This window comes from Achroia grisella, unplaced genomic scaffold, assembly GCF_030625045.1.
Source record: "Achroia grisella isolate CSIRO2021 unplaced genomic scaffold, CSIRO_AGI_Agris_v1 utg454, whole genome shotgun sequence".
Lineage (NCBI taxonomy): Eukaryota > Metazoa > Arthropoda > Insecta > Lepidoptera > Pyralidae > Achroia > Achroia grisella.
Window position 1 is genome coordinate 117953 of NW_026712865.1, and position 21717 is coordinate 139669.

General features: G+C 34.9%; 1 protein-coding gene across 2 annotated transcripts in view; it reads right to left on the minus strand.

Moving 5' to 3' along the window:
* Positions 1-21717, minus strand: part of LOC131845151 (microtubule-associated protein futsch) — a 93879-nt gene that overhangs the window by 26256 nt on the left and 45906 nt on the right. The gene's annotated exons all lie outside the window — the stretch shown is intronic.

The following is a 21717-nucleotide window of genomic DNA, read 5'->3' on the forward strand; positions in this document are numbered from 1 at the left end:
GTTTTTAGTGGAGGATATTGCTATTGGGTGGATTCGATATATATATATATATATGTACAAATATATAAAATTCTCGTGTCACAGATTTCGTGTATATACTTATACTCCTCTGAAACGGCTTGACCGGTTTTGACGAAATTTTATCTGTATATTCAGTAGGTCTGAGAATAGGTTTATAACTAATTTTTATACCCATAAGTGTTAAGGGTCGCTCAACACCAAAAATTTTATTTTTAATATTATGACCACATTTTTTTTATTGTTTTTATGTGACATTAAAAATTACATACTACCCTAAATTTTCACCCTTCTATTAGCAACCCCTTTTTTTAATAGCGATTTTAATTTATATGGCAAAACAATATTTGCGGGATCAGCTAGTATCTATATATACGAGTAATATAGCTACAATAAAAAACTATATACATTTTTGACGTTTCATTTTGATTATTATAATAAAGAAATAGATTTATTATATTTATTTATTTGCTTTTTATTGCACCAGAGATAATACAAAGAACATAAACAGAGAGTAAGTAATAAGGTACAAAAGGCGGTCTTATCGAGTACGCAATCTTTTCCGACAACTTTTTGTAGAGTTGTAGAGGTAGAGGTAGAAAAGGTAGAGGAGAGAAGATCGAAAGTGGTAGATGGATGGTTATAGTGAATTAACAATAAGATAAAAACAAACATACAGCTAGTCTGTTTGGTGGTAATACTATACTAGCGATCCGTCCCGGCTTCGGACGAATGCATTACAAATCTTTGAATTTATCGGCTTATTCTAGACTATAACATGCATGTATTATAAATTAATACACTAGCCATCCCCTCGGTTTCACCCGCGTCATATTTCAATATAAAATATAGCCTATATGTTATTCTAATGCAGAAGCTATATTCCTGTAATATTTCATCCAAATACATACAGTAGTTTTTGCGTGAAAGAGTAACAAACATCCATATTCACAAACTTTCGCGTTTATAATATTATTAAGATATAAACCTTCCTCTTGATTCACTCTATCTATTGCTGAAAACTGCATTAAAATGAGTTAATTTAAAAGATATAAACGAACAGATAGCGGCGGCGACTTGGGTAGAGCCATAAACTAATGTCATAAGAAGTAATTTAGGTTATTTTATTAAAAAAATCACTATTAGATTCTCCGCGAACAAAGGCGTTTATGCTATAAGAAGTCATGTAGGTCATTTTATTTAAAAAAAATTGTTTATTTTGACTCTACGCGGACAAAGTAGCGGGTAACAGCTAGTAGTTAATAAAGTGCATGTTCTAGAGCCAATCTATTTACGTTGATGATATAGTAATAAGTTGCTACAAACTGCTCACACGTATTATAAGGAAACAGGTAGAATGTATTTGTCATTCCGGGTTGGATCCACGCCCAGTCCACGCTGGAGACTAAAGAGACTTCTATACATATAAATAAAATTGGAGTATCTGTTTGTAATATTGAAATAACCGTTTTTTACTACATGCATATGGATATAAATACGGTAAATACACCCAAAATAACATTTTTTACAATTTTTGTCTGTCTGTCTGTTTGATCCGGCTAATCTCTGAAATGGCTGGACCGATTTTGACGGGACTTTTTTTGGCAAGTAGCTGATGTAATAAGGAGTAACTTAGGCTACTTTTATTTTAGAAAAATAAAGTTAATAACCACGTGGACGAAGTCGTGGGTACAGCTAGTGCAAAATGTCTTTATTCATGTAGGTCTATTACAGACTCTTATGATATGTCAAATCTACCGTCAGATCGGAATTGGCGGTTTATAGATCTTACAATACGACCTTACAATGTAGACCACAATTCACTATTCAATATTACGATACTAGAAACATAGTTTCCAGAGCTGATTTTCTGTTGAGCCCACAACACGGACCCAAATTACAATATAAAAGAGGTTCTTAAAGAACGACAAATTTAGAAAGAAGGGGTGTGTCATTGCCATGGTTATCAAGGTTGCAATTCCATTACCCGTAACACAATTTTTTGCGTCACCCAAATTCGAACTTAGGACACCCTTTTTCGGAGTTAAGTTATTGAACCAAACCACTAGGCTATAACAAGGTTGTCAAGGTTGCAATTCCATCACCAGTAACACAATTTTTTACGTCAGCCAAATTTGAACTTAGGACTCTCTTTTTCGGAGTTAAGTTATTGAACCAAACACTAGGCTATAACAAGGTTGTCAAGGTTGCAATTCCATCACCAGTAACACAATTTTTTAAATTCGAACTTAGTACTCTCCTTTTTGTAGTTACGTTACTAAACTACCAAGCCATGATGCTATTATTAACTTTAATATTTAATGAACACATAACTGTGGTAACTCTACTGCTGCAATATTACTAAAACCGGTGCAACATTAAAACTTGGTAGTGAAAACTGCATCAGTTTCTCATGGTCGTTAATGGTCGTAATGTGGACAGGTTAGATCGGAGTACTCATTTAAAGTACGAGAAAACATTTTAAATAGAACTGGACGATGGAAGGGGTTTTCATTAAATTCTCCACTAGGGCCAAATGTTAAAAGACTCAAAAAGGCTTAAGATGGCTGGCTAATTCCACAGATTAGATCGGAGTACTCATTTAAAGATGAGAAAACAACGTTTAAATAGAACTGGACGATGGAAGTGTTTTTCATTAAATTCCCCACTAGGGCCAAATGTTAAAAGACTCAAGGTGGCTGGCTAATTCCACAGGTTAGATCGGAGTACTTATTTAAAGACTAGAAAACAACATTTTAAATAGAACTGGACAATGTAAGTGTTTTTCATTAAATTCCCCACTAGGGCCAAATGTTAAAAGACTCAAGGTGGCTGGCTAATTCCACAGGTTAGATCGGAGTACTTATTTAAAGACTAGAAAACAACATTTTCGAATAAAATTTGGAGTGTTAATGGAATTTTTTCATTAATAAACACACGATCTCCGGCCAAATGTTAAAAGACTCCAGGTGGCTGGCTAATTCCACAGGTTAGATCGGAGTACTTATTTAAAGACTAGAAAACAACATTTTAGAGAGAACTGGATTTTTCATTAAATTATGGCCAAATTACTCAAGGTCGTGGCTAATGACAGGTTAGATCGGAGTACCCATTTAAAGACGAGAAAACAACGTTTAAATAGAACTTGACGCTAGAGGGGTTTTCTTATTTTGATCATCAAAAAATAAAAGGCTTAAGGTGTATAATCCATAGATTAGATCGGAGTTGCGCGGAAGAAAACAACGTTTACTGGGCGATAGAAGGGTTATTCATTAAATTCTCCGCTAGGGCCAAATGTTAAAAGACTCAAAAAGGTGGCTGGTTAATTCCGCTTCAAAACCTTAGCGTTCCTATTCAGTACGGTACTACATATGTGGTAAAGAAGTTTGGGTCATGTCTGATAAGAAATAGAAATAACCTTTATTCAAATAATACAAACATTTTAGATAGTCATATAATTTTCTTTTTTACTCTACCACTCATTCGAAAAGCAGACTTATCTCAAGAAGGAGCCAAAAACTTGAGTGTTGCTCTTTTAAATAAATATGGTCCAATAATACATATTTAGGATTTTGTGTGAATATAAATTGTCAAACAACAAGGTGATAAGTGATTACCGTTACTCATGAGCACCTGCAATACCAGGGAAATAGCAGGTGAATACCAGGACTATGTGAATCCGTAACGAGTATATTTGTAGTACTAATTGATATTGTAGGTATATGGATAGGTGTTTTTTTCTATATATATCATCCAACATAATCTTACAAAAAAGTTTGTGTTATGGGTACTTTACTGATATAAATATTTCGATATTTCTTTACGATCTGTTTGACGGTCTAGATGGATATTTAGCGATGCTCTTTCAGGCAAAAGTCTTATCCATGAATGGGTTTCAGCCGTTCCATAAGTCCTTCCTTGGTTTGGAGTTCCACCTGCACTCACCCCTTATAGTCCGATGAAGGCCAGCTGCGACTTCGAATAAAATTTGGAATTAGTGTTAATGAATTTATTTCTATTAATAAACACACGATCTCCGGCTGCTATAAATACAGATTCGAGGGGAGCGCATACCATCAGGTCAGTTGCCTATCACAGCCAGAAGATGAGATGGTTCACTAAAATATGCGCAATTACATCCTGTCGTCACCATGACAGGTGTATATAGTACATTACTCATTTCGATCTATTCTTATTTTGATCATCCATATACAAGGTTTGTATATCCATATATAGACTTGCGCGGAAGAAAGCACCAAAATAGCGCATTTATTATGCACCTGGTCCATCTTGTTGAATTTGTATCTAACTTCTCTAATGCCGCAGTATGGACATCTTCACCGGATGATAGGGGGCGAGTGCAGATGGCACTCCAAACCAAGGAAGAACTTATGGAGTAGCTGAAGGCCAACTCTTGTTTGATATGACTTTACTTTGAAATCATTGGTTTAGCACACCGCCTTACTCGCGATGGTCGCGGGTTCGCTTCCTCGTACGGTACAAACGTTTGTTTCGGATGAGTATAATTGATTTTGTGGTATATGGTCTGGGTATTTTCTATATATTTAATGTATGTATTTACAAAAAAAATATGCTACTTTTACTTAAGAAATCTTAATCTTAACGACTGTTTGTCAGTCTAGAGGGATATTTATTACTCTTTCACGCAAAACCTACTGAATGGATTTTGATGAAAGTTTTCAGTAATATAGCTTATACATCAGAATAACCGCAGACATAACATAAAATTTCTATCAATTGTCTAGTAACTAGGGCAGAGGAAGACCGAAAAAAAGATGGATGGACTGTGTGAAAGATATGGTAAGAAAGGGAGTAAATGACGAGATGACTGCGAACAGGGATGAATGGAAGAGAAAAACATATTACGACGACCACAAATAAATGGGATAAGGAAGAAGCAGATGATGATGATGATGTCTAGTACCTATGATACAATCTCTGCTGATGGTGCTGTGTGAGGAAAATTTATATCCTGGGACATCATTATTATAACTTATGCTATTCTCAAAAATCATTTCTCGAAAACAATTGTTTAGAGTCATCATGTAAATCAAAACGAAAGTCATCCTTTCTGTCGTTCATTACAATTCGAAACAAAAAAAAAAAATCGTAACAGAATTCTTTGTGAGCAAAAATAAACTTAAACCTTTATAAAATAGACAATTTAGGAAGCGCATGTGCTTCACGATGCGTGTTGGCACAGGCGGCGATGTTTACATTATAGTGTATACATGTGTAGAGCATGGTATATGTATCGATGATCGATGGTGTCGGTCATCACCTACTTCGCACTGCGTCACAACAACAACAACACAACTGGTAAATTATTAAATTAAATAAATATTTATTTGACTCGCCCTCATGACTTCGTCACAATACAGTCCACTGCTGAATTATTAAATTAAATCAATATTTATTTGAGTGGCACTCATGACTTCGTCACAACACAGTCCACTGCTGAATTACTAAATTAAATCAATATTTATTTGACTCCCATTCATGACTTCGTCACAACACAGTCTACTGCTGAATTACTAAATTAAATCAATATTTATTTGACTCCCATTCATGACTTCGTCACAACACAGTCCACTGCTGAATTATTAAATTAAACCAATATTTATTTGACTCCCATTCATGACTTCGTCACAACACAGTTTACTGCTGAATTATTAAATTAAATGCAATATTTATTTATTCATGAATATGATTGTCACAACACAGTCCACTGTTGAATTACTAAATTAAATCAATATTTATTTGACTCCAATTCATGACTTCGTCACAACACAGTCTACTGCTCAATTATTAAATTAAATTAATATTTATTTGACTCGCACTCATGACTTCGTCACAACACAGTCCACTGTTGAATTACTAAATTAAATCAATATTTATTTATACATAGTAGTCAGTGACTTCGTCACATAACACAGTCTCTGCTACAATTATTAAATTAAATTAATATTTACGTGCATTTTTTCTTATGCTATATATGAAATTATACCCATATTTATATGACCATAAAAAACCGTTCAGTAGTTTTTGCGTGAAAGAGTAACAAACAACCATCCATAGTCACAAACTTTTTTTATAATATTAATGTATATATAATCCCTTATCGCGTAGGTAGAAATAGACTGTAAAAAGTCTTTTGCGTGTGTATCTTAGTATCACCTATTCCAGCTGCCAAACAGTTTGCGTTGTAAGATGTGATTCAGTTGTAGAATCCAGATTAAGCGCTGAAATTACATATATCCATCCATGCAGACAAACTTTCGAGTTTATAATATTACTAACACTTGCTTGTACATTCGTACAAAAATGGACAGGTACCAAGTTAATATTAATAGCAAACGTTGTCGATTCGACGAAGCTGAGAAGATCAGTGGGCCAGATTTTTGGCAGGTCACCGATAATCAACCGTTGGGTAAAAATAGCTCCCCATGCGCGCGCGCACCCGACCACAGACTGTGCAAGTGCCGGCAGTTAAATGGTAATGCACCCGGATAAAAATGGTAGAGGCGTGAGAAACTTCTGGAAATGTCATTGAATTATTTTACTACTTAAATAATAGTATATTATAGCACACTTGTATCGATAAGTGCGTTATGATGGAATATACACACGAGGCGGAATTTCAGTTTGAACCGTGGGCGTAATAGAGCCGAGTGTTTTATATACGCACTATAGTACGTACGACGTTTTTCAACACACTTCATTATATAAACTCAACTATAAAACTGTGATGCACAATGTTGCTTTCCCGCCGTTTTACTTTTTTAAATCAGCGCGCTGACTAATGGCTAAGGCCGCGCCGCGATAAGTTCTAAATTTGAAAAAAAATAGCAAATAGTGTGGTTTTGGAATATAACTTCACTATTTGCGTTTATAACGCACGCGTGTTTTATGACATGCTTCATATAACGAAAATCGGTGAAATTAGATCCACTTTGCGAGCAAGTGTGTTGAATTATTAACTTTTTATGTAATTGTAATAGCAAACAAGCTGGTAAACGGTGACCGTTGCTAATCTGTCTATAATAATAATTTCTTTTTTTAATTACATGTCAGTGTGTTGGCGCCAAAATGTTTTACTTTTTTAATAATGCAGGCAACGGATAAGCGTTAATTGTAGCCTATATGGTCTAATCTATCTATAATAATTTCTTTTTTTAAATTACTTGTCTGCGTGTTGGCGCCAAAAATGTTTTACTTTTTTAATAAGAACTTTGCAGGTAACAGATAGGCGTTTTTTGTCGCCTATATGGTGTAATCTATCTATAATAATTTTTTTTTTATTTCTTGTCAGAGTGTTGGCGTTAAATATGTTTTACTTTTTTAATAGAAGCTTTGCAGGCAACGGAATATTATACAAGAGCTATGTTGATTAAAAATATTAACACATTTTTAAATTTTATTATTTGTGAATTAATAATGGGATATTAAACAAACTTCTAAGTTAATTTACGAGCGAGATGTCCATTTTATAATCATAAATATGAAACTGGCAGGTTGTCTGTAAGAGATTGCTTTTATGACCTTTTGTAAATCACTTTCAACATACTGTTTTTTGTTCTGTATTGTAACTAGCTGTTAGTCGTATTTTGTTTGCGTGCAACTAAGAATTGTAAATTCAAAATGGTCTATGTTACTCCTTACAACATTAGCTATTTGCAAGTGAAAGTCCCGTCAAAATCGGTCTAGCTGTTGTTTCTGTTCAGAGATTACGGTAGGGAAAAAAATTATGATGTAAAAACTTGACGTTCATAAGCGGCTGAAATATCCTACATGATTTTTTAATTTGAATTTGAATTAGCAAGGAGATCAAAAATTTCTAAAATTATTTTGTGGTGTAAATACAATATATACTTTCATATGTATATAATGAAAAGCTGATAATTTGTGAGGCAATAAAGTTTCTATTATTATTATTATTATTAAATGGACGGTAGGGAGAAAATTAGAGTATAAAAAATTTGACGTTCATAAGCGGCTAAAATGTCCTACATGAATAAATGTTTCTTTAATTTGAATCTGAATCGTCTTGGTACGGTCATACTCGTATAATTTCACAATGTTCCACTATATGTCGTTTACTTTGTTTTCCCGCGCTGTTTCGTACTTATCGCTGTGACAAACAGTCATAAACTTGTCACATAAAGCCGCAGTAATCACCAGAGCGCAATATCCACAAAAGCACTGGATTTCACAAATCCGTGACGGAATCTTCCTAACGTGATATCTTAATATCTCGTTGTGTGTTTATTGAGCTAGTTTTGTAACTGGTTATATTTTAATCTAATATGGTTGAGTGCAATGATGGCTGGCTCATCCGTCATACTCGTGAACGGGTGCTGTTTGTGGTGTGGTGTGGTTTTGATCAAGTGGTGAACACTGATTAGATTTTTTCCTTTTGCAATAGCATATGCTGGTGATCGCTCTATACTTCCAAATTTGACTTTAAATGAATCTGTATTATTGTAAACATGTACAATATTTATTTGAAAAGAATACGAGCTGAGTTTCTTGTCAGTTCTTCTCATCTCGAAGTCATTCCGAACTGACTGTAGATTTGACATATCATAAGAGTCTGTAATGGACCTACATGAATAAAGATATTTTGAATTTGAAATTGAATTTGTCAGTTATGGGACACAGTTAGACACATACATCAAAATAATAATTGCATTTAAAATGTCTAGTAAGACAAATCCAATATTGTGTACTAAGAACTGCCGTGTCTAAACTGTGTCACCCCACCGTACATTTTCCTATTATTATTTAGTATATAAGATCATTATTTCTATGTACATATACCCCTCCGATCGATCCCCCGTTCAATTCAAACGGGGATCGAAATTACGACGGCCTGAGCCGAGTTTCGAACACCTAGTGGTGCCCTCAGACTAAAGTCGTATCCGTCGCGCAGGAGTTGGCCTTCAGCCGCTCCATAAGTCCGTCCGCGGGTTTGGAGTGCCATCTGCACTCGCCCCTAACGTCCGGTGAAGCTGTAAATGCCAGCTGCGGCAAACAGCATTAGAGTAGTCCGAAAAAAAATTTACATATTGCCAGTCTATTACCATCGTCTCGACCAATACCATCGTATCGTTTACCCGCAACAACAGTAAATTTGACATATCATAAGAGTCTGTAACAATCGTACATGAATAAATAATAATAATATAATAATAATAATCTCAGGACAATTCACACGCAAGCTAACTAAACTTGTGTTATGGGTACTAGATAACTGATACAAATACATAGATAATTTTTTTTTTGTAAATACATACATATTATATATAGAAAACACCCAGACCGATACAAACAATCATCATGAATGCAAATGTTTGTGAATAAATAAAGATTTGGACCACCGAGGTCGTAAGATTTTGAAAGAATTTGAACACCAAAACACAACCATTCAGTTTTTATTGATTGTACGATTTTATTTTATGTAAAGATAAAGTAAAATACACAACAAAGTGAAAGCAATTGAAGACAAAAAATGACCCAGCGGTCCGGCGCGTGGCGTCTCGACCGGACGCGCGTAATCTCCAACGCAACTACATAATTGACAAAAAATAATCACTATCCCATGAAATAGTGAATATTACACATAATAACTGCCTAGGCTGAAGGTGTAACTTCAGCCTCGGTGGTCTAGTGGTTTAGCACACCGCTTTACTATCCGATGGTCGTGGGTTCGATTCCTAGCACGGTACAAACATTTGTATTCATGAGTATGATTGTTTGGATCGGTCTGGGTGTTTTCTATGTATATTATGTATTTATTTACAAAAAAAATGTATGCATGTATTTATATCAGTTGTCTATATATACCCATAACACAAGCTCTGCTTAGCTTGGGACTAGATGGCGCTGTGGGAGTTGTCCAGGATTATTATTATTATACTAGCTGTACCCGCGACTACGTCCGCATGGAATTTAACTTCATTTTTCTAGCATAAAAGAAGCCTAAGTTACTCTTTATTGCATCAGCTACCTGCCAATAAAAGTCCCTTCAAAATCGGCCCCGCCATTTCAGAGATTAGCCGGAGCAACAGACAAAAATAGTAAAAAATGTTATTTTGGTGTATGTACCGTATTTATATTCATATGCATGTAGTAAAAACGGTTATTTCAATATTACAAACAGACACTCTAATTTTATTTATATGTATAGATATACATTCGGTATCTAGATATAATCTTAAAAACCAATGAGATGAAATATTTTCTATTATATTAACGAAAACCAATAAGTAACTAGAAGATAATTTAGCAAAAGTATATATAAACAGACACTCCAATTTTATTCACATGTATAGATATGTCATGGTAAACACTTTCCCTTAAGCCGGCCTACAGCTGGTTCCACTTTAAATAATTATAGACAAATACAGGTGGACAATGACCATAATATAGCTACAATTAGATGACGATTTGAAAATGTCATGATTACCTCCAGTGGTTAGAAACCATTCGACCAAACGTTGCAGTCACTGGTGACCTGCTGTCGTATTATGTAACTCAGTTATTAAGTCTCAATTTATTTAGCTTAGCTGTTCCCGCGACTACGTCCGCGTGGAATTTATCTTTATTTTCTAAAATAAAAATAACCTAAGTTACTCCTTATTATATCAGCTATCTGGCAATAAAAGTCCCGTCAAAATCGGTCCAGCCATTTCAGAGATTAGCCGGAACAAATAGACAGACAAAAATTGTAAAAAAAATTATTTTGGTTTATATCAGCTATCTGCTAATAAAAGTCCCGTCAAAATCGGTCCAGCTACAGAGATTAGCCGGAACGAACAGACAGACGGACAAAAATGGTAAAAAATGATATTTTGGTATATGTACCGTATTTATATTCATATGCCTGTAGTAAAAAATGTTTATTTTTATATTACAAACAGACACTGAAAGATGATATGGTAAGAAAGGAAGTAAATAACGCGATGACTGCGAACAGGGATGAATGGAAACGAAAAACATATTACGACGACCACAAATAAATGGGATAAGGATGAAGCAGATGATGAGACACTCCAATTTTATTTATATGTATAGATTTAGCACACTTTACAAGCAATTTGAATTTGACGACCTCGGTGGTCTAGCGGTTCTAGTCTACCGCTTTACGACCGATGGTCGCGGGTTCGATTCCTCGCACGGCACAAACATTTGTATTCATGAGTATGATTGTTTGTATCGGTCTGGGTGTTTTCTATGTATAATATGTATTTATTTACAAAAAAAAAATAATCTATGTATATGTATCAGTTATCTAGTACCCATAACACAAGCTTTAGCTAGCTTATCTTGGGTCTAGATGGTGCTGTGTGAAGTGTCCTGATATTATTATTATTATTATTATTATTGTTTAGCGTGTAATGGAGTCACAACGAGGGTTCCAAAGCGCTCGTGGCCCGGGTCCCCAACATGCTGCCCACCTTCATGAAGGAGGACTACTGGCCGAAGGGTGTGGTGTACCGGCGCTACCGTGGCAGATTGCCATCGTCGGTGCCGAGACCATAGAGACAATTTTATTTTACACATTTTATTATTATTTCTTATGTATGTTAGTCTATAAGGTATTTATAATATGGGCCATGTAGCCTGAATTAAATAAATAAATCTATATACATATAAATAAAATTGGAGTGTCTGTTTGTAATATTGAAATAACCATATTTTACTACATGCATATGAATATAAATACGGCACATACACCAAAAAAACCATTTTGTACAATTTTTGTCTGTCTGTCTGTCGGTCTGTTTGTTCCGGCTAATCTCTGAAATGGCTGGACCGATTTTAACGGGACTTTTTTTGGCAGATAGCTGATGTAAGGAGTAACTTAGGCTACTTTTATTTTAGAAAATAAAGTTAAATTCCACGCGGACGAAGTCGCGGGAACAGCTAGTAATAAATAAATGGCTACTAAACTGGATTGTAATCCAAAATCTGTTTCAAATGAATCATTAGCAATTGCGATATGTAATTAAACCGAGAGACCCACAAATGTTTGTTGTCGTGACGTCGTGTAGTCGGACGAATCGGTGTATGATTTAATTATAGTTTTTTATTTCATGTTCTCTGTATGGATGTTCATTTCGATATGTACTCGATTTCAATTTTATACCACGAAGAGATATAATTATGTTTGTGAATCATTATAATCATTACTCACTTCGTAGTAAGAAACTAGTAAAATTTGCATAAATTAGATGGTATAATCATTATATTGTATAAATTAGACTTGTGGATAAACAGAACAATAATATGTTAATACTTTAGTGTTGTAATACTGAATATTGTAATTGTTAGAAAACCTTTTTTAAGTACATATTATTTGTTATTATTTGTATTTCGCTGTTGGTTTTCAAAATAAAAAAAAAAATTATCATCACTACATAGTATAAAACAAAGTTGCTATCTGTCCGTCCCTATGTATGCTTAAATCTTTAAAACTACGCAACGGATTTTCAAACGGTTTTTAATAGATAGATTGATTCAAGAGGAAGGTTTATATATAACTAGCTTTTGCTCGCGGCTTCGCTCGTTAAATTATCCGTTTAGGGGTGGAATTTATCAAAATCCTTTCTTAGGGGATGCCTACGTCATAGTAGCTTTATGCATGCAAAATCTCAGTCCGATCGATTTAAAGTTGAAGTTTCATACAAACTTTCATCCCCTATTTTATCCCCTTGGGGGTAGAATTAATCAAAATCGTTTCTTAGCGGATGCCTACGTCATAACATCTACCTGCATGCCAAATTTCAGCCCGATCCGTCCAGTGGTTTGGGCTGTGCGTTGATAGATCACTACGTCAGTCACCTTTGAGTTAGATATAATAAATTTTTCTTTAATATAAGTAAAATTCTCTTAACATAATAATTCATTGCATTACGTAGTTATATATTTTCTGTTTAGTTTACTTTTCATTATATATCCTTATCTAGCTATCTAGCGTATATTGAATGCGTCTATATAATTTAGCTTTTAGGTTTATATAGTGTTGGATTACAATCCAGTTATGTACCGAATTACACGCTCCTAATTATATTATTATATTGATTGTAATCAGTTTTGTAAATATATAAATAAATATATAATACATATACACCCGTGCGATGCCGGGGCTAGTAGTTATAATATTATGATTCATCAATGGAGCTATCAATGGAGCAAATTCTCATTAAGAACCATCCCCTCCACATCAGCAAGCTTCAACATTAGAAAGTAACAAGAGATTTAAAAAAAAAATTAGATACTCCCACAATATTTGGACTCGTGGCAGCCCGGGAGAGTCCACAGTATGCACTTAGTGTGTTAACAAACAAAAACATGTCCTATAGACATTTATATACAGACTAATTTTGTACTGTATATTTTTTAGCAAACGTTCTTTGTTTGAAAGACTACACAGTACACACATATGTATATGTGTACATAATATATGTGTATATATACAGTATACTATATATAATCCACGCGTACTTTTTTTTAAAGTACACATCATGCGCGCGAGTTCATGGAATATCTGCCTTGCGAAGTCTTGCCAAATGTAGCGGTGAAGGAAGAGGGTAGTGAGGTCGTTCATCTCGCTAGATGCGTAGTTTGGCGTTGGACCAACGACGCTCGCGGGGAGTCCGCTGGGGATCCACAAGATTTCCTACTGACGCTGCGCATGAGTTTTGCGTCGCATACAAAGGGGCAATTCTGGCTCAGTTTGATTGTTCATATGAGGATGTTCTTCACAGATGACTTCTCAAATGAAGGCATCCCAGATGAAGATCTTGGACTCCCTGATTTATATTAAATGGACACTGTACTTATGGAAAGTGTATAATATGAATGTGGATGGATGTAAAGGGAGGGGACGCCCTAAGAAAAGATGGATGGATTGTGTGAAAGATGATATTAATAAAAGAAGAGTATGTTTAGATATGACGACTGATAGAGAGCAGTGGAAGAGAATGACATACTGCGCCGACCCCAAATAATGGGATAAAGGCAAGGCAATGATGACTGTCGTCCATCTGTCTGTCTTCATCTGAGATGCCTTCATTTGAGAAGTCATCTGTGAAGATCTCATATTTATCTTATTTTTTTGAGAATTATTTAAATTTGCTTATTAAAATTATAATTAAAATATTATGAAACAATAGTGATAAAAACATTTTGTCATGTTTTTAAATAATATTCACTCCTAGTAATAATTCTAATAATAATATCATTTACTAACCTAACCTAACTCAGTCTAAAATGTATGCAGTTATTTTATCGGTCACTCCTCTAATATATAATAATAATCTCAGGACAATTCACACAGCGCCATCTAGACCCAAGTTAAGCTAGCTAAAGCCTGTGTTATGGGTACTAGATAACTGATACAAATACATAGCAATTTTTTTTGTATATACATACATATTATACATAGAAAACACCCAGACTAATACAAACAATCATACTCATGAATACAAATGTTTGTGCCGTGCGAGGAATTGAACCCGCGACCACCGGACGTAAAGCTAGACCGCTGGACCACCGAGGTCAAAATATGGCAAGGTCTTTTGACGTGCCACCTTGCATGGTTTGGGACGACTGCTTTTGCTGCTATTACGGCGCCATCTAGCAATATCTATGTTATACCCATTATTTCTGTAGTACACCTTCTACATGTATAAGTTCTTTTTTGGTGGGCCGGGTCATTGGGCTCCCTAAAATATGGTCGAGCGCACTGATGGCTGGCTCATCCGTCATACTCGTGAACGGGTGCTGCTTGTACGGACTGGTCTGCTCTTATCACTATGACTGATTTCCTCTTATTAATTGTTTAACCAGTTGTTGTGTATTTAATATTTTTTCTATTTGATTATTTAATTGAATTAGTGGTAATCGGTAGTTTGTATTTATACACTTAAACTTAAATTGTAAAGTAAGAATAAAATTATTTAAAAGAGCAACAGTGTGTTGCTCTTTGAAATAATTTTATTCTTATTGGTTCCCAACCTTTGATCGACCAGAGACACTATTTATTTTTTTTATTGAGGGTTTGAATTAGTGCTAATTGGTAGTTTGTATTCACACACTTAAACTTAAAAATGTAAAGTAAGAATAAAATTATTTAAAAGAGCAACACGCAAGTTTCTTGCTCGTTCTTTTTGTGATGAGACAGCTTTCCGAACGAGCGGTAGATTAAAAAAAATGTAATGACTATTCAAAAGTGCTTCAATGTAAGTTTATTTGAATAAATGATTTTCTATTCTATTATATTCTATTCTTTAATTTGTTTCTTATCACACAGGTCATAAGGCCGTTTAACCAGTGATGTTAGTGTGGAGTCAAGGTGCCTGGGATCAAGAGCGGATCCAGTTTTGGCGCCAGGAGGAGGTCACATAGTCGTGGTCAAGTCAAGAACTTATAATTTAATTTTGATAACAATAGACAGTAAAAAGTAGGTATTATATTAACTTACGTAAATAATGTATAGATAAAGAGGAATTAATTATTTTATAAAACATTAGTCTGATTACTTCTTTATAGCACCACATTTAGTAATGTATATAAAACGATTGAGTTTCGGCTTGCTGTAGGTATCTATCTATGAGCACTACTCATGTATTAATATTAAATGATTGACGCAAACCGTATTATAAATAATGACGTACAACGAAGCAGAATAAACATTCTCGTTGCAAACATTTATTTCCTAACTATTTGCACGACTTCGTTCGCCATTTTTAATGTAACTGGAGTGCGAAACAAGTTGATGGACTAGTTGGCGGTAAGTGGCAAGCGGAATGATCATCATGTTATCATGTGATAGTTATAGGTTGTTATTACGGACGGTATCATGCTTCCGTATCTTATAATTTTACTTGTTCATCCTTTAACACTATCATAGATAAAGCAATAGCGGCTGCAATAAGTGAGACTGAGGTAACTATCACAAATATATTTTTTTTAAATCTGAATGATAAAAAATATTAAAAAGTTGGGTACGACCACCCCTATCAAATTCAAATTCAAATTCAAATTCAAAATATCTTTATTCATGTAGGTCTATTACAGACTCTTATGATATGTCAAATCTACCGTCAGTTCGGAATGATATCGAGATGAGAAGAACTGACAAGAAACTCAGCTCGTATTTTTTTTTTAATGTTGTACATATTTACAATAATACTATTTTATTTAAATTCAAATTTGGGAGAATAGAGTGACCACCAGCATATGCTATATAAAAAAATCAAAAAATCTAATCAGTGTTCGCAACCTGAACAGACCAGTCCCCACAAGCAGCACCCGTACACGAGTATGACGGATGAGCCAGCCATCATTGCACTCAACCATATTAGAGGGAGCACATCGACCCGGCCCACCACGCCGCCACAAGTTTGAACTTTATAGCGAGCATGACTGTTTCAAGTGACTCCACTACGTCATTTATATTATTTACAGCATAAACTGTACCAATCACAGTTTTCACCCATTACAATATTTAATTTACATTATTTAAATTACAATATATCATTAATATGTCAATTTAGAATAAGTTTCTTTATTGGGGGTTATAATTTTGGGGTATAAAAAATTGTTTAGGTCTTATTCTCAGATCTACAGTTACAAAATTTTATAAGAATCGGTCAATCCGTTTCGGAGGAGTTTTGTTACAAACACTGTGATATTTTAATTCTTAATGATAAAAAATATTAAAAAAAATTGGTATGGACCACCCTTATCATTTAGGGGTATGGTCATGAGAAATTGTTTAGCTCTAAATTTTGTAGCTAAGGATAAGAATGCTTAGCTACAAAATTTCATACGAATGGGTCAAGCCGTTTCGGAGGAGTTTTGTTACAAACATATGACTTGAGAATTTTACATATTAAGAAATATTAAGAAGATAAGACTATAATGATGTATAATAATTGAAAACAGTGAGGCCAGAGTTTCTTGACAGTTGCTCTTGGCTCGAACTACTTTTAAAACTGACGGCAGATCTAACTTCTCGTAATTAGACCTACATGAATAAAGACATTTTGTTTTAATTTCATATGAATACGCAAAAAGGTGTAATTTTATTATATAAAAATAAACAAAATAATTTTAGCGTAATCCTAGAGTAAATAACAAACATTCTCACTTATTCTCTTTGCCAAATTCTACTATTCGAATGTATAAGTGGGCGACGCGATACACACACAATATGAAACGTTAAGGAAGTTATATAATTTGACTGTTTGTTTTGTAAATAAAACCTTTAACTAGGCAATGGTCATCTCAAATTAGCACAGTAATATGACGACCATCTCGTCATACACAGTTTGTTTCACCTACGCAAATATTTGCGGCGACAACAATGGATAGATTAAGTAATTCCGGGATTTTGATCACTATATACAGTTTTACTACTCGGCTCGGCTTCGCATGGGTGTACATGTATTATATATATAAACCTTCCTCTTGAATCACTCTATCTATTAAAAAAACCGCTTCAAAATCCGTTGCATAGTTTTAAAGATTTAAGCATATATAAGGACAGACAGTGACAGCGACTTTGTTTTATACTATGTAATGATTTAAGTTGTTTTATATAGTTTTATTTAAGTTATAATTAAAGTTATAAATGCGTATCATCCTCGCTATTTAATATACATGACGGGACACTAATATTTGTGGAAGAATTAATATTCTCACTCAAATATTCTGCTTCAATGTAAGTTTATTTGAATAAATGATTTTCTATTCTATTCTATTCGTCGTGTCGTATCAAGTGCCACAACATTTTCCCCGCCTATTCTCAATAATATCTATAATCTGTCTGTTTTCTTTAACCCCTTCAAACACTTCTTCATTCCTTATTTAATCTTTCCAGCAAATTCTTTCCATCCTTCCCAAAATAGGCAGTATTTATCAATTTCTAAGTTCAGACAAGCAATATCTAAATGCGTAGTGATGGGAACCGCGAACTATATAGAGCTAGTGGAACAATCGACCCAGTTCAGTTGTGGATATATTTGGCGCAAGTATCGAGATATAATTAGATCACGAGCAAGTGAACGAACTGATTCGCCTCGGGTTACGTTCATCATGACCTGCAGCACGCGACCGACATTCAGACGGAAGAGTTTTTATCATTAGTAGTTAAAACCTTACTAATATTGGAACCTAACGACTCGTTCTGACCTCGCACTCCCTTCTATTTGTCCGTTTTGACAATATATATCAATTCATTTAACGTATGTAAAGTTGCAACTAAATTATTCAAAAGAGCAACACGCAAGTTTCTTACTTGCTCTTCGTGTGACGAGAAAGCATTTCGAATAAGCGGAAAATCATAAAGTGTGTGATCACTATTCATAAGTGCTTCAATGTAAGCCTATTGTAATAAATAATGTTCTATTCTATTCTGTTTTATTCTATTAAATTTTTTTTTTCTGTTTTTGATACGAGTTTTTAAATATTTGTTTATGGGGACTTGTCTGATCGGATTACGGCTACAGATTAAATTATTTTATTTTAACAAAAATACAATGGCATATGCACCACTAAATATTCTCTCTAAATGTATTAAAAAAATAATTACATCATCATAATCATGTACAAGTTCGTTTGAAAAGAATACGAGTTGAGTTTCTTGTCAGTACTTCTCCTTTAGAAATCCTTTGGAACTGACGGTATGTTTGCATATCATAAGAGTCTGTAATAGATCTACATGAATAAAGATATTTTGATTTGATTTGAATATTTTCTTTCGTAACAAAACTTAATATTTCAATGTTATTTAAAGAATTAAATAATACTAAAAGTTAAGTAACAATAACTTTACCAGATAATAAAAAATTGCCAAATTGATGGACTCTTTAGGAGGAAAGAGGACTGTTAGTAACATTGGAAATGAAGCAAATGAACAGATATACTCTCGCATTTATAATATAGCTTGCTACTCGCCTAGGTGTACATGTATTATACATATAAACCTTCCTCTTGAATCACTCTATCTATTAAAAAAAACCGCTTCAAAATCCGTTGCGTAGTTTTAAAGATTTAAGCATACATAGGGACAGACAGCGGCAGCGACTTTGTTTTATACTATGTAATGATACGGATGTTGGTGCGGCGGTGGCTATGATCTAGCCTTCTTCGATGGACTATATTATTGTATAGGAAACTGGCTGGTCAAATATGAATGACTTACCCTTACTTCAATGTGCTTGTTCTTCAGTGGGCCCACACGGTTACGGGAATCTCAGGAATTCACTCAGGTTGATTACAACTATTAAGACATGCGTGCGATATGCGTGCGACGTGCGCGCGCGGCGAAAGCTATGACATCACTGATTATTGAATTAGCCGGGAGGGGTGTCAATGCACAAGACAAACCAGGTACGCATCGCGTTTGGCGTAACCATGCCCCCCGCCTTGACATAATGTCAAAGTAAAATTAACAAAAAAATAAAGGAACTACATAATTGAACCTTATTGCGAATGCGACAAATGCAAAAAACAAGAAAGAAAAAATACAAAAAATATCAAATGCGGAATTTACTAAATAAGAAAAATGCAAAGGATTTTAACTTAACTTATTAACCTATTATAAATGCGTACTACCTATCTTATAGAATACATATTATTGCAAAGGCAATGGACATAATTTTACCACTGGCCTTTGAAAAATACCAGCCTTTGTTTTGACTGAGGCAACGCGAATAATGCCGTCCTTACCCTTATAAACTCGTGTTATAAGACCAAGAGGCCAATGTAATGGAGTTAAATTCTCCTGCATAACAACTACTATCGTGCCTTCCTGGACAGGAAAGGCCGGCGTGTTCCATTTGCGTCTCAATTGCAACGTATGCAAATATTCCCGATGCCACCTCTTCCAAAACGATTGAACGAGTTGGTCTAAAAGCTCGTGTCGTTTCAAAGGATGAGGAATAGCGTCACTTACGTCATGTGCTGGGAAGTGTTTTAGCGGTATAGTGTTAAGAAAATGAGCAGGTGTCAATGCTTCCAGGTCCGACGGATCTGAACTTAAGACGGTCAATGGGCGAGAGTTTAATAGCGATTCTATTTGTGTAAGAACAGTCGTAAGTTCTTCAAAGGTTAAAATTTGTAGCCCAATGACTTTACTTAGATGGCTTTTGACACATTTTATATTACTTTCCCAGCATCCTCCAAAATGCGGTGCGTTAGGAGGGATAAGGATCCATTTAATTCCATTGTTAGCTAATTCCTTATCCCAAACAGATCTACATTCTTGCGATAAAAACAAATAAAGTTCACGTAGGTAGGATCGTGCCCCTATAAAATTAGTACCATGATCCGTATACATGCATTGAATAGGACCGCGGCGAGCGAGAAAACGTTTTAACGCGGCGAGAAAACAAACTGTACTCAATTCACTTGCGAGCTCAATATGAACAGCCCGAGTGGTTAAGCACGTGAATAAGCAAACGTATGCTTTGCGAGTGGTTATACCACGACCGCCAACTCGTAAGAGATTGTCTGATAAAAATGGATTTAATTTAATTATTGATGCGGTACAAGGTTTTTTATTATTTAACTTGCTAATATCGTTTTTAAAATGTGTGTGTGCAGCGGGCACAGCGCGAATAATTATACGTTCGGCGAAATCCAAATCGGAACTGGATATGACGCCGCGTGGAAGAATGTTAGCGAACTTATAAATATAACAAATTACACGAAGTAATTTCATCCATGACGAAAATTTGCGAGCGAGCGAATATAAATAAGGTTCCATAGAATCTTCAATGGTAACCAGTGCGATAGGGTTTTTATTTCCTTCATCGGAAGCTAACTGAGCTACAGTACGTAACGCTAAGTACGGGCTGCAACGTAAGCCAAATGCAACTTTATTAAATTCAAAGACTTGGAGCGGTTTATTAAGACTAAATCTATATACAATACGTTGAAAACAACGATCTTGCGGGCGAACTTTTATTCGTAAATACATTTGTCGCACATCAGCTGAGATGGCGACTGCGAACAATCTCATATTCAAGAGAATGATAAATAAATCCTGTTGTAAGGAAGGACCTGTATGTAGAATATCATTAAGCGAAAATCCAGTACTAGACTTCGCGCTTGCGTCTAGTACCGGCCTTATTTTCGTGGACACTTTGTCCTCACGTAAGACTGCGTGATGCGGTATAAAATAACTAGGGCTGTTATTTTCAATTACGTCTACGGGAGAAATATATTGGTTTTTTATATATTCGTGAATTACCTCATCATAAAGGTATTTCAGTTGCGGTTGCGATGCGAATTTACGTTCCAAATGATAAAATCTGCGTTTAGCGATATCGAAAGAGTTCCCTAAAGACTTAGAACTATACTTAAATGGTAAAGCGACTTCGTAGTGACCTGATTCGTTACGAGTGGTCGTTGTGGTATAAAAATCTTCACAGTATTTATCGTCTATACTTGTTATTGGTTTGCGATCTACTTCTTCAATCTCCCAAAATTTGCGAATTAATACTGAAACCTCGCACGAAGTGGTGGAACAGAACGAGAATGAAGAAGACGTAGAAGTTAAGGTGGGAGCTTCACCTAAAATAAGATAACCGAGAACAGTCTCCAACGCGTTTGGAGTACCAGGTGAATTTATAATTTTACCTCCAGACAAAAGGGTCGCGA